A 15,313-nucleotide genomic window follows, 5' to 3' on the forward strand; every position below is an offset into this window, starting at 1 on the left:
ATATCTGGATAATATAGCATGATAAATAAGTTGTTAATAATAAAGTAAGCAGTATGCCCACATCTCCAGGACCTCGGCTGTCACCTAAATAATGCATGCTTTTAGTCATGTTAAATAAAGAAATAGTTGAGTTTCTCTAAGTTATTAATCGTGCGAATCAAATAAATCCGCAATCTTTCAAATAAGTTCACATATATCTTTAATTGATAACAGTTGAGTTTATGAAACAACATACTACTTCAATTCAAACTAGAGAACTACGTGGATTTGATCCATGATTAACTAGATATGGTACGTAGGCACCTTGAGAAAGTTTCTTATACTAGTTAATAGAAACTAGCTCAAGCTCAATCCAAAATGTAATAAACCTTTTATAAATTCAAGCATAACCACAAAATTACAATTTATTGCCCGAATCGGGGATTTCTACTTTATCATATGTATTATTAGGATCCGTTTAAAGTGTTGATAACTGTACTATAGGGTACTCAATTCTAATATCGTGTTTTTTGATTACGTGTTTACTAGTTAATTTATGTATAGTAATTATATGACGTATTAGTAAATTGTGTATTATTCCATAGGATTGTATTATCTTTTATACAATATAGAATAGGGCTAGATGATGAACACATTGTAAAGGAGATACTACACAGTGTTCTTGGTGATGATAAAGTGAAGTCAAGGTCTATTGGGGTTGCAGAGGTCAAGGTTAGTTCTTTAAATTTTAAAATCGTTTTGATTGAATTTTTATTTTGATTAAAAATTAATTTAAATGAGATTGATTTTATTTTGACAGGATTTTGCTCTAGTCCTTCTACAAGGTTGTTTGATGTGCTTGGGAAAGTGAGAAGCAACGTCGCACATGCAAGTTGATCGAAGACATTTTAAATTATTCATTTTATATTTTTATAGAATTATAATTAACTTTACATATTTGGTAAATTTTGCAGGATTAGAAGTGATGTTGACGAAGACTTTAACATATTTGGTGCAAGAGACGTTTTCAGTAAATTATACGGTAAGTTTTATGTATATTTTAATATCTATAATTAAACTTTAATAATTGATTTTGTTTTGATATCTTTTGTAGGGTTGGTTGTATAACCATGTTGCAACTATGTTAGGGAGGTATTGGCGTCTCGAAAAGGACCTTGGTAGAAATTTTTTAGAATAGCTCGGTATAGTTATTAGGGTAACTTAGTATTATAGTTTTATCGTTATTAGGGTAACTTAGTGTTATACTTATTACGGTACTATATGTATGAAGTGGGTTAAATATCTGGATAATATAGCATGATAAATAAGTTGTTAATAATAAAGTAAGCAGTATGCCCACATCTCCAGGACCTCGGCTGTCACCTAAATAATGCATGCTTTTAGTCATGTTAAATAAAGAAATAGTTGAGTTTCTCTAAGTTATTAATCGTGCGAATCAAATAAATCCGCAATCTTTCAAATAAGTTCACATATATCTTTAATTGATAACAGTTGAGTTTATGAAACAACATACTACTTCAATTCAAACTAGAGAACTACGTGGATTTGATCCCTGATTAACTAGATAGGGTACGTAGGCACCTTGAGAAAGTTTCTTATACTAGTTATTAGAAACTAGCTCAAGCTCAATCCAAAATGTAATAAACCTTTTATAAATTCAAGCATAACCACAAAATTACAATTTATTGCCCGAATCGGGGATTTCTACTTTATCATATGTATTATTAGGATCCGTTTAAAGTGTTGATAACTGTACTATAGAGTCCTCAATTCTAATATCGTGTTTTTTGATTACGTGTTTACTAGTTAAGATATGTATAGTAATTATATGACGTATTAGTAAATTGTATATTATTCCATAGGATTGTATTATCTTTTATACAATATAGAATAGGGCTAGATGATGAACACATTGTAAAGGAGATACTACACAGTGTTCTTGGTGATGATAAAGTGAAGTCAAGGTTTATTGGGGTTGCGGAGGTCAAGGTTAGTTCTTTAAATTTTATTATCATTTTTATTGAATATTTATTTTGATTAAAAATTAGTTTAAATGAGATTGATTTTATATTGACAGGCTTTTGCTCTAGTTCTTCTACAAGGTTGTTTAATGTGCTTGGAAATGAGAGAAGCAACGTCGCACATGCATGTTGATCGAAGACATTTTAAATTATTCATTTTATATTTTTATAGAATTATAATTAACTTTGACTATTTGATAAATTTTGCAGAATTAGAAGCGATGTTGACGAAGACTTTAACGTATATGGTGCAAGAGACGTTTTCAGTAAATTATACGGTAAGTTTTATGTATATTTTATTATCTATATTTAAACTCTAATAATTGATTTTGTTTTAATATGTTTTGTAGGTTTGGTTGTATAGCCATGTTGCAACTATGTTTGGGAGGTATTGGCGTCTCGAAAAGGACCTTGGTAGAAATTTTTTAGAATAGCTCGGTATAGTTATTAGGGTAACTTAGTATTATAGTGTTATAGTTATTAGGGTATCTTAGTGTTATACTATATGGACTATATTATTATGAAGTGGGTTAAATATCTGGATAATATAGCATGATAAATAAGTTGTTAATAATAAAGTAAGCAGTATGCCCACATCTGCAGGACCTCGGCTGTCACCTAAATAAAGAAATAATTGAGTTTCTCTAAGTTATTAATCGTGCGAATCAAATAAATCCGCAATCTTTCAAATAAGTTCACATAAATCTTTAATTGATAAAAGTTGAGTTTATGAAACAACATACTACTTCAATTCAAACTAGAGAACTACGTGAATTTGATCCCTGATTAACTAGATAGGGTACGTAGGCACCTTGAGAAAGTTTCTTATACTAGTTAATGGAAACTAGCTCAAGCTCAATCCAAAATGTAATAAACCTTTTATAAATTCAAGCATAACCACAAAATTACAATTTATTGCCCGAATCGGGGATTTCTACTTTGTCATATGTATTATTAGGATCCGTTTAAAGTGTTGATAACTGTACTATAGTGTCCTCAATTCTAATATCGTGTTTTTTGATTACGTATTTACTAGTTAAGAGATATGTATTGTAATTATATGACGTATTAGTAAATTGTGTATTATTCCATAGGATTGTATTATCATTTATACAATATAGAATAGGGCTAGATATAAAGTAAAATCAAGCTCTATTGGGGTTGCAGAGGTCAAGGTTAGTTCTTTAAATTTTTAAATCATTTTGATTGAATTTTTATTTTGATTAAAAATTAGTTTAAATGAGATTGATTTTATTTTGACAGGCTTTTGCTCTAGTCCTTCTACAAGGTTGTTTGATGTGCTTGGAATAGAGAGACGCAACGTCGCACATGTAAGTTGATCGAAGACATTTTAAATTATTCATTTTACATTTTTATAGAATTATAATTAACTTTGACTATTTGATAAATTTTGCAGGATTAGAAGCGATGTTGACGAAGACTTTAACGTATATGGTGCAAGAGACGTTTTCAGTAAATTATACGGTAAGTTTTATGTATATTTTAATATCTATATTTAAACTTTAATAATTGATTTTGTTTTGATATCTTTTGTAGGTTTGGTTGTATAAACATGTTGCAACTATGTTAGGGAGGTATTGGCGTCTCGAAAAGGACCTTGGTAGAAATTTTTTAGAATAGCTCGGTATAGTTATTAGGGTAACTTAGTACTATAGTGTTATAGTTATTAGGGTAACTTAGTGTTATACTTATTACGGTACTATATGGACTATATTATTATGAAGTGGGTTAAATATCTGGATAATATAGCATGATAAATAAGTTGTTAATAAGAAAGTAAGCAGTATGCCCACATCTCCAGGACCTCGGCTGTCACCTAAATAATGCATGCTTTTAGTCATGTTAAATAAAGAAATAGTTGAGTTTCTCTAAGTTATTAATCATGCGAATCAAATAAATCCGCAATCTTTCAAATAATTTCACATATATCTTTAATTGATAACAGTTGAGTTTATGAAACAACATACTACTTCAATTCAAACTAGAGAACTACGTGGATTTGATCCCTGATTAACTAGATAGGGTACGGTACGTAGGCACCTTGAGAAAGTTTCTTATACTAGTTAATGGAAACTAGCTCAAGCTCAATCCAAAATGTAATAAACCTTTTATAAATTCAAGCAGAACCACAAAATTACATTTTATTGCCCGAATCGGGGATTTCTACTTTATCATATGTATTATTAGGATCCGTTTAAAGTGTTGATAATTGTACTATAGAGTCCTTAATTCTAATATCCTGTTTTTTGATTACGTGTTTACTAGTTAAGATATGTATAGTAATTATATGACGTACTAGTAAATTGTGTATTATTCCATAGGATTGTATTCTTTTTTATGCAATATAGAATAGGGCTAGATGAAGAACGTATTAGTAAATTGTGTTCTTGGTGATGATAAAGTGAAGTCAAGGTCTATTGGGGTTGCAGAGGTCAAGGTTAGTTCTGTAAATTTTCAAATCATTTTGATTGAATTTTTATTTTGATTAAAAATTAGTTTAAATGAGATTGATTTTATTTTGACAGGCTTTTGCTCTAGTCCTTCTACAAGGTTGTTTGATGTGCTTGGAAAAGAGAGAAGCAACGTCACACATGCAAGTTGATCGAAGACATTTTAAATTATTCATTTTATATTTTTATAGAATTATAATTAACTTTGACTATTTGATAAATTTTGCAAGATTAGAAGCGATGTTGACGAAGACTTTAACATATTTGGTGCAAGAGACGTTTTCCGTAAATTATACGGTAAGTTTTATGTATATTTTAATATCTATAATTAAAATTTAATAATTGATTTTGTTTTGACATCTTTTGTAGGTTTGGTTGTATAAACATGTTGCAACTATGTTAGGGAGGTATTGGCGTCTCGAAAAGGTCCTTGGTAGAATTTTTTTAGAATAGCTCGGTATAGTTATTAGGGTAACTTAGTGTTATACTTATTACGGTACTATATGGACTATATTATTATGAAGTGGGTTAAATATCTGGATAATATAGCATGATAAATAAGTTGTTAATAATAAAGTAAGCAGTATGCCCACATCTGCAGGACCTCGGCTGTCACCTAAATAATGCATGCTTTTAGTCATGTTAAATAAAGAAATAGTTGAGTTTCTCTAAGTTATTAATCGTGCGAATCAAATAAATCCGCAATCTTTCAAATAAGTTCACATATATCTTTAATTGATAACAGTTGAGTTTATGAAACAACATACTACTTCAATTCAAACTAGAGAACTACGTGGATTTGATCCCTGATTAACTAGATAGGGTACGTAGGCACCTTGAGAAAGTTTCTTATACTAGTTAATAGAAACTAGCTCAAGCTCAATCCAAAATGTAATAAACCTTTTATAAATTCAAGCATAACCACAAAATTACAATTTATTGCCCGAATCGGGTATTTCTACTTTATCATATGTATTATTAGGATCCGTTTAAAGTGTTGATAACTGTACTATAGAGTCCTCAATTCTAATATCGTGTTTTTTGATTACGTGTTTACTAGTTAAGATATGCATAGTAATTATATGACGTATTAGTGAATTGTGTTTTATTCCATAGGATTGTATTATCTTTTATACAATATAGAATAGGGCTAGATGATGAACACATTGTAAAGGAGATACTACACAGTGTTCTTGGTGATAATAAAGTGAAGTCAAGGTTTATTGGGGTTGCGGAGGTCAAGGTTAGTTCTTTAAATTTTAAAATCATTTTGATTGAATATTTATTTTGATTAAATATTAGTTTAAATGAGATTGATTTTATATTGACAGGCTTTTGCTCTAGTCCTTCTACAAGGTTGTTTAATGTGTTTGGAAATGAGAGAAGCAACGTCGCACATGCAAGTTGATCGAAGACATTTTAAATTATTCATTTTATATTTTTATAGAATTATAATTAACTTTGACTATTTGATAAATTTTGCAGAATTAGAAGCGATGTTGACAAAGACTTTAACGTATATGGTGCAAGAGACGTTTTCAGTAAATTATACGGTAAGTTTTATGTATATTTTAATATCTATATTTAAACTTTAATAATTGATTTTGTTTTAATATGTTTTGTAGGTTTGGTTGTATAGCCATGTTGCAACTATGTTTGGGAGGTATTGGCGTCTCGAAAAGGACCTTGGTAGAAATTTTTTAGAATAGCTCGGTATAGTTATTAGGGTAACTTAGTACTATAGTGTTATAGTTATTAGGGTATCTTAGTGTTATACTATATGGACTATATTATTATGAAGTGGGTTAAATATCTGGATAATATAGCATGATAAATAATTTGTTAATAATAAAGTAAGCAGTATGCCCACATCTGCAGGACCTCGGCTGTCACCTAAATAATGAAATAATTGAGTTTCTCTAAGTTATTAATCGTGCGAATCAAATAAATCCGCAATCTTTCAAATAAGTTCACATATATCTTTAATTGATAACAGTTGAGTTTATGAAACAACATACTACTTCAATTCAAACTAGAGAATTACGTGGATTTGATCCCTGATTAACTAGATAGGGTACGTAGGCACCTAGAAAGTTTCTTATACTAGTTAATGGAAACTAGCTCAAGCTCAATCCAAAATGTAATAAACCTTTTATAAATTCAAGCATAACCACAAAATTACAATTTATTGCCCGAATCGGGGATTTCTACTTTGTCATATGTATTATTAGGATCCGTTTAAAGTGTTGATAACTGTACTATAGAGTCCTCAATTCTAATATCGTGTTTTTTGATTACGTATTTACTAGTTAAGATATGTATAGTAATTATATGACGTATTTGTAAATTGTGTATTATTCCATAGGATTGTATTATCCTTTATACAATATAGAATAGGGCTAGATGATGAACACATTGTAAAGGGTATAAAGTGAAGTCAAGGTCTATTGGGGTTGCAGAGGTCAAGGTTAGTTCTTTAAATTTTTAAATCATTTTGATTGAATTTTTATTTTGATTAAAAATTAGTTTAAATGAGATTGATTTTATTTTGATAAGCTTTTGCTCTAGTCCTTCTACAAGGTTGTTTGATGTGCTTGGGAAAGTGAGAAGCAACGTCGCACATGCAAGTTGATCGAAGACATTTTAAATTATTCATTTTATAATTTTATAGAATTATAATTAACTTTGACTATTTGGTAAATTTTGCAGGATTAGAAGTGATGTTGACGAAGACTTTAACGTATTTGGTGCAAGAGACGTTTTCAGTAAATTATACGGTAAGTTTTATGTATATTTTAATATCTATAATTAAACTTTAATAATTGATTTTGTTTTGATATCTTTTGTAGGTTTGGTTGTATAACCATGTTGCAACTATGTTAGGGAGGTATTGGCGTCTCAAAAAGGACCTTGGTAGAAATTTTTTAGAATAGCTCGGTATAGTTATTAGGGTAACTTAGTATTATAGTGTTATAGTTATTAGGGTATCTTAGTGTTATACTATATGGACTATATTATTATGAAGTGGGTTAAATATCTGGATAATATAGCATGATAAATAAGTTGTTAATAATAAAGTAAGCAGTATGCCCACATCTGTAGGACCTCGGCTGTCACCTAAATAAAGATATAATTGAGTTTCTCTAAGTTATTAGGGTAACTTAGTTTTATACTTATTAGGGTACTATATGGACTATATTATTATGAAGTGGGTTAAATATCTGGATAATATAGCATGATAAATAAGTTGTTAATAATAAAGTAAGCAGTATGCCCACATCTCCAGGACCTCGGCTGTCACCTAAATAATGCATGCTTTTAGTCATGTTAAATAAAGAAATAGTTGAGTTTCTCTAAGTTATTAATCGTGCGAATCAAATAAATCCGCAATCTTTCAAATAAGTTCACATATATCTTTAATTGATAACAGTTGAGTTTATGAAACAACATACTACTTCAATTCAAACTAGAGAACTACGTGGATTTGATCCCTGATTAACTAGATAGGGTGCGTAGGCACCTTGAGAAAGTTTCTTAGACTAGTTAATAGAAACGAGCTCAAGCTCAATCCAAAATGTAATAAACCTTTTATAAATTCAAGCATAACCACAAAATTACAATTTATTGCCCGAATCGGGGATTTCTACTTTATCATATGTATTATTAGGATTCGTTTAAAGTGTTGATAAATGTACTATAGAGTCCTCAATTCTAATATCGTGTTTTTTGATTACGTGTTTACTAGTTAAGATATGTATAGTAATTATATGACGTATTAGTAAATTGTGTATTATTCCATAGGATTGTATTATCTTTTATACAATATAGAATAGGGCTAGATGATGAACACATTGTAAAGGAGATACTACACAGTGTTCTTGGTGATGATAAAGTGAAGTCAAGGTCTATTGGGGTTGCAGAGGTCAAGGTTAGTTCTTTAAATTTTAAAATCATTTTGATTGAATATTTATTTTGATTAAAAATTAGTTTAAATGAGATTGATTTTATATTGACTGGCTTTTGCTCTAGTCCTTCTACAAGGTTGTTTAATGTGCTTGGAAATGAGAGAAGTAACGTCGCACATGCAAGTTGATCGAAAACATTTTAAATTATTCATTTTATATTTTTATAGAATTATAATTAACTTTGACTATTTGATAAATTTTGCAGAATTAGAAGCGATGTTGACGAAGACTTTAACGCATATGGTGCAAGAGACGTTTTCAGTAAATTATACGGTAAGTTTTATGTATATTTTAATATCTATAATTAAACTTTAATAATTGATTTTGTTTTGATATCTTTTTTAGGTTTGGTTGTATAACCATGTTGCAACTATGTTAGGGAGGTATTGGCGTCTCGAAAAGAACCTTGGTAGAAATTTTTTAGAATAGCTCGGTATATTTATTAGGGTAACTTAGTATTATAGTTTTATCGTTATTAGGGTAACTTTGTGTTATACTTATTACGGTACTATATGGACTATATTATTATGAAGTGGGTTAAATATCTGGATAATATAGCATGATAAATAAGTTGTTAATAATAAAGTAAGCGGTATGCCCACATCTCCAGGACCTCGGCTGTCACCTAAATAATGCATGCTTTTAGTCATGTTAAATAAAGAAATAGTTGAGTTTCTCTAAGTTATTAATCGTGCGAATCAAATAAATCCGCAATCTTTCAAATAAGTTCACATATATCTTTAATTGATAACAGTTGAGTTTATGAAACAACATACTACTTCAATTCAAACTAGAGAACTACGTGGATTTGATCCCTGATTAACTAGATAGGGTACGTAGGCACCTTGAGAAAGTTTCTTGTACTAGTTAATAGAAACTAGCTCAAGTTCAATCCAAAATGTAATAAACCTTTTATAAATTCAAGCATAACCACAAAATTACAATTTATTGCCCGAATCGAGGACCCCCAGTCCAGCGCGAGAGTTATGGGGTTCAGGTTGATCGAGCTAAGCTAGTAGGCTTCTTTTGGGATACTTTTGAGTTTGTAAAAGTTTGTAATAATGTTTAATAGTCAGTGTTAAGTTGGAATAGTTGGGATTTGAACGGTTTGTAATATAAGTGTGTGTTTGGCTTGTGTGCATACTTTAACCTGTTGCGGTCCGTGGTAGTTGGTAAGTAGGGTCACTGCATATCATTATTATTATCTTTATCATTATTATAAGCAGGTTATAAATAAGGTGTGTGTGTGTGGACCCCAAACTTATGACCCGGGTTTGGAGGGCGCCACACTTAAGATTTGTCTTCTCAGCTTTAAATCTAGCTTCTTCCTCCTTGAGATTTTCAAAATGCATTCCAGGATTATGCTTCAGAAATAATCTTCTAGCAATCTCATCATCAAGTGTCTGGATTTTAGAATCTTTGTAGTAGACAGTAGTCTGCTTTCCGTTGAGCTTCAGAGTTTGCAGAAACTTCTGAGAGTCTTGACTTCCACCTTGAATCAGAACATCAGGCTTTGTCATCAAACTTTGCTCATCAGAACTTGACTTGTTATGTGTAGAAGATTTGCTAACATCAGAAATTACTTTCTGTGAAGATTTTCCTTGACCTATACTCTTATCAGAGTTTCCCTGGTCATCAGCTTCATCATCTTTCTTCTTCAGTACTTAATCATTAGAACATTTGTACTTAACTACCTTCTCCCTCTTTTTGGCATCATCTGATAGTAGAAGAGAGAGAGAAAAAGTTCTACTGAAGATTGAATTTCATTCAATTGAGCTTGTTGAGAGACTTGATTTTGCAGGACCTCAGTAATTTGGGCCTGTTGCTTCTCCTGAGCTTTCTCAATTGCTTCAACTTTCTCAGAAATAGGTTTGATAAACCTCTTTTTATCAAGCTTGGTCTCCATATCCAGCTTTTCAGCTTTTTCCAGAAGTTTGTCAACCTTTTCATGAGTTATAGAGTGTTGACCTTGAAGAGACTTGACACTTAGAGCTGTGACTTTGAGTTGTGTCTTGAAATCAGAATTTGTCATCAGCTCATCAGCTTTAGCAATATGCTCTGTCAGAACTTTAGAGCTTGAATGAAATCAGAGTCATTCCACTTCTTGGTCCACTCAACACCTCTGTGAGTTTCTTCCCAAGGAACAGGATCAGCTTATTCAACAAACTTCTTGACCAATGCTTCCTTTCCAAGTACAAGAGCTGGAGTATGTACTGAAACACTGTCTCCAGAACTTGAAGAAGACTCATTATCCTCTGATAAAATAAGAGTGTGTGAGGCTATAGGAGTTTCTGTTTCAACTTCATCTAAATTCTGATCTTCAGGTTCCTGATTCAGAATTGATGTAAATGGTATCTCATCATTTAAGATTGGAGAATTAACAGTAGATGGCTGAGCTACTGTTGGAGCTTCCAGATAAAGAACAGTAGGAATATTCAGATTATGAATATCTATTTCAGAACTTGTGGCTTGTTCTTCAACATTATCTGTAGCCTTGATTGGAGAGACGGGAGTTGTGATCACTGCATCTGTAACGATGTCTTTAGGTTCTGGAAGGGCTTCAATTTTAATTGGTTCTTTTGAGATCAGAGATTCCTGATCCCCTTTCCTCAGCTTCTTCAGTATCCTCTAATGGAGGTTGAGCCATGTGCCTTCATGCCCTCTGTTTCTTAGATCTCCTAGATGGTATAGGAGTTCCCCGAGTAGCATCAGAACTTACAGTTCTTTTCCTCTTCAACTTATCAAAACCCTCAGCTTCAGTATTTATATGATGGGTTGACCCTTCAGCTTCTACTGTCTTCTGAAAAATCACATTTTCAGCTTCAACAGGCACATGTTCTGATGCATGACCCTGTGCTTCTTCATCATCTAATTCATCCCTTAGAATCATCCTTCTTCTCATTGGTGGAGATTTAGGAACATATTTTGCTCTTTTAGGCCTTGAAGATGAAGGTCTGATGGTAGGTGCTGATGGTTGTTGTGAGGATTGTGCTGGTTGGAAGTATGTTCTGATGGTAGGTTGAGTTGGTTGAGGTTGAGAAGTGGTAGGTTGTGTAGGTGCTGATGGAGGTTGGGTTGGTTGTACATCAGGATATTTAGCAGCATAGGTGGCTGGATCAAAATTTACTAAGACTTGTTTGACAGATATGGGAAATTGGAGGGGTCTTAGTAAAGTCTTCTTATTATCAGTAGATAATAAGTCAGTAAAAGCTCTTTTAGCAAGTTTAAAAGGTTCAATCAACTCACTTGCTAATTGGAGTGCATCAGAGCAACATAAACTGTATAAAAGCTGACAGAATCTAGCAAAATAAACTGTATTTCTATCTTCTGTCATCCTATCACCTATGAAAATTGGAGTAATTAGAGCATACCCAATTTGCTGACTTCTGATAGGGATTGCATCAAAATTGGAGCACTTGTTTGCAAAAGCCTTGGTGATTCTGTCAAAGAAGAAACTCCACTCCCTCCTCATGTGAGGTCTCTTCAATTGTCCAAGCTTTGCCAAAGATTTTTCATAACCCAGATTAGCCATCATCACTAGTACAGTCTGGATTTTTAGCGTCGGTTAAAACAGCACTAAGGCGTTGGTCAAGTGGCGAAGTAAGTGTGGGAGACGCTATAGGTATGGACCTACATCGTCGGTTAAATGAGCGACACAGAAACATTAATTGTGTCAGTTAAACGACACACATTATAGGTTAATCAACCGACGCTGTAGGTTGACTTATAGTGTCAGTGTTATTGATATAACTGACGCTATTTGTCGCCTTGCAATGAGTCGGTTAGACAAAATGCCGACGCTTTTGGTTTGATTAATTGCGTCGGTTATATCCAATGCCGACGCTATTGGTTCTCACATGTTGCGTCGGTTCACTAAAATGCCTATGCACTTGCCTGTCACTTGTTGCGCTGGTTCACCTGTTTGTTAACCGATGCTATTGCTTCTCACCAAATGCATCAATTAGCAGTAATGCCGACACACTTGCTTCTTATCAATAGCGTCGGTTAGCTAGAATGCCGATGCTTTTTGTCACTGAAAAATTAAATTCTTTCCTGTTTTCCATTGATATTTTATATATTTTCTATAAACCTGTTTCATTATACAATTAATTCTAAAATCCCAAAAATTAAGTACAACAAAAAATTAAATTTTACAACTTAAAAATTATATATTACAATAAATTTAAAAAATTTAAATATACTAATCTTGAAAGAAGAGTATATTGAATTACAAATACCATCCAACTCTTTCTATTATGGTTCCCTTACAAATAAAATAACACATAATGTGTCTCCCCTAACAAGTACTTCAAAATCTTCAAGTCCCCCTTCATAAATGCTTGACCATCCGTTCTCATTTTTCTCTGAAATGTTCAATAAAAAATAAATTCACAATCATGCACATTATAACCAACACGAAGATTCTATATTTCAGTTAAATGTTTGAAATAGCAAGGTAGGAAATACTTTTATGCTTCTCCACACATATTGTAAACAAATAAAATCAACCAACACATCCAATTATGAAATGGTTATATGCTTCTATCAATTACTTATAGCACAAATGGAGGATCTAAAAATTTAAAAGAATTACCTTGTTAGAAACATTCTAAAGTAAAAAATTGTGCCCAAAGCTCTCGTATCTCTCTAATTTCCTTTTTGGTATAGTTCCTTGAACCAAGACCCTTCAAAATATGAAAGACAAAGTATTAGAAAAATCTCTATTTAATTAATATTTGTAAAACAATGTGGACATTATTTTTCTTACCACTTTCCAATTTATGGTGGAATTTTTTTGAGAAAGCATGATTATGTCGTGCATGTACCTCATAACGAAAAAACCACACTCAGTGCTCCTTCTTGTTGAGGACACTACGCATAAAACAACATCATTTTTCAAGTTATGTAAATAGAAAAAAAGATCAAACATGTAAACAAGTAATACCTGAACCTCAGAATGATGCCAGCCAAATTCTTTTATATTATTCATTAATCCACCTTCTCGTACGTATAATTTATATGTCCTGTGAATTAAGCATACATCATTATTCACATTTATTATGAAATTAGAACAATATATTATGCAAAACTAAAATTCATATTTAACTTACGTCAGGGCAGATGTTGCCAAGTGTATTTTCCGTTCTTGTTTCAATGGATCAAACACATATATAGCACTTACTTTGAGACAAAACAGGAGCAACATCCAATGGTTGCTGCAATGATACAAACATATGTAATAAATATTTTGGATTACACTAGTAATAAAATTAGTGATAGAGACTTATTTTGTTCGTACTCTTGGATGTATGGTGCTAGGATAAAAGGTTTTTTTTTTTTTTTTTCTACCAAAACATTTGTCATGTAATCAGCTGCTTCCTGTTGACGTTGATAGTCACGATTATGTGTTATGGCTAATCTAGATGGCAACATGAATCCAAATGTATCCTTGCACAAAGTGCTAACGTACCTACAAAAATTACTTATTACAATAAGCATGCGTGTTGATAGATTTTAAAGTAATTAAGGAAGAAAAAACTTGGTCTTACTTTAGAAATATTTCCAAAACAGATATGTTTAACCAACTCATTTTCAACAATTGATCAATATCTTCAGGCGTGATGTATATTGGATCCTCTCCATTTTCTTCATACTTGAAGACCTCACTTTTTTTAGTGGGAGGCCTCTTATTAAGCAAGAAACGTAGAGATCGACAATGCTCACTTGAGTGTATGTCATCATCAAGCAATGGTGGGGTTTTCTTTATAGGAGTCACTGAACCTTTGCTTTCAACTTTTTTTGGCACCTGGACATTTTTCTTGAGGCTAGTCTTTTTCTTCTTTTCCAATAATATCGGCTCCTATAGTAAAAAACAATTACAAACATGAAAAACTATAAATGAACGAGAGAAAAAAAATTCTGGAGTAAACTTTCACCTCACAAGACATATACCTGCCCTAATGTCACAAGATCCTTCGGCCATTGAACAAATATACCGCTGCATTTCCTACCGTCTCATGTTCATCACATGGCACAGGAAGTGAGGTTAGTTGATATTCAGCTACAACATCATCAACTGATACTTTGACATTGTGAGGCACAATCGGGCTATTATGAATCATATTAACCCCTCCACTATTTAATGGAAAAACAGCCCCCCTTGATGCAATAACTCTCTTTTTTTCCAGATGTATCACCCAAAGACATCAAAGTGTTGGAGTCTGAAATGCATAAATTAACACAAATACCAAGTAAAAAATATCAAACCGCTAGAATCCTCTTTGTAAATTAAGAATTAACATTTAACCTTGGTGTTTAGATATTCCAAATAGAAAGGTTTATTTATTACCTTGAGATTTGTGAAATGATCTTCTCCATGTACCGAATCATGTACCGACTGACAACTGCTTCGAACAATTTCATTTTTTGGTGTACCAAAATTATTCACAAACTGATCACCTGAAATTGACACACCCATTTGCTTCAATTGATTAAATATACCTTCAAGCTTTGAATTCATCATTTTATTCATCTTCTCCTCAAACTCCTTATGAACTTATTTAGTAATTTCTTGTGTAATTGTGGCCAACTCATCCACCGAGACGAGGCCACTATGTTTAGTTTTCCCTGATCCAAATACATCTTTAATTTTGGCTCCTCCACCAACCCCTCTAACACGTCCTCCATGCTCCTTCTGACCAAGTGCACGTGACAAAATGTCATCATGGCCTTCTGGAGTCCATGACCCATCTGAAACCTGCCTCTGCAACTCTCCCTGTTCATAATATTTATTAGAAAGTGAAGGAACCTTAGCCTTCAGTACTATATGTAATTTAACACAAGAATAGTTTAGTAA

This window comes from Apium graveolens, unplaced genomic scaffold, assembly GCF_009905375.1.
Source record: "Apium graveolens cultivar Ventura unplaced genomic scaffold, ASM990537v1 ctg2686, whole genome shotgun sequence".
NCBI classification, from domain to species: domain Eukaryota; kingdom Viridiplantae; phylum Streptophyta; class Magnoliopsida; order Apiales; family Apiaceae; genus Apium; species Apium graveolens.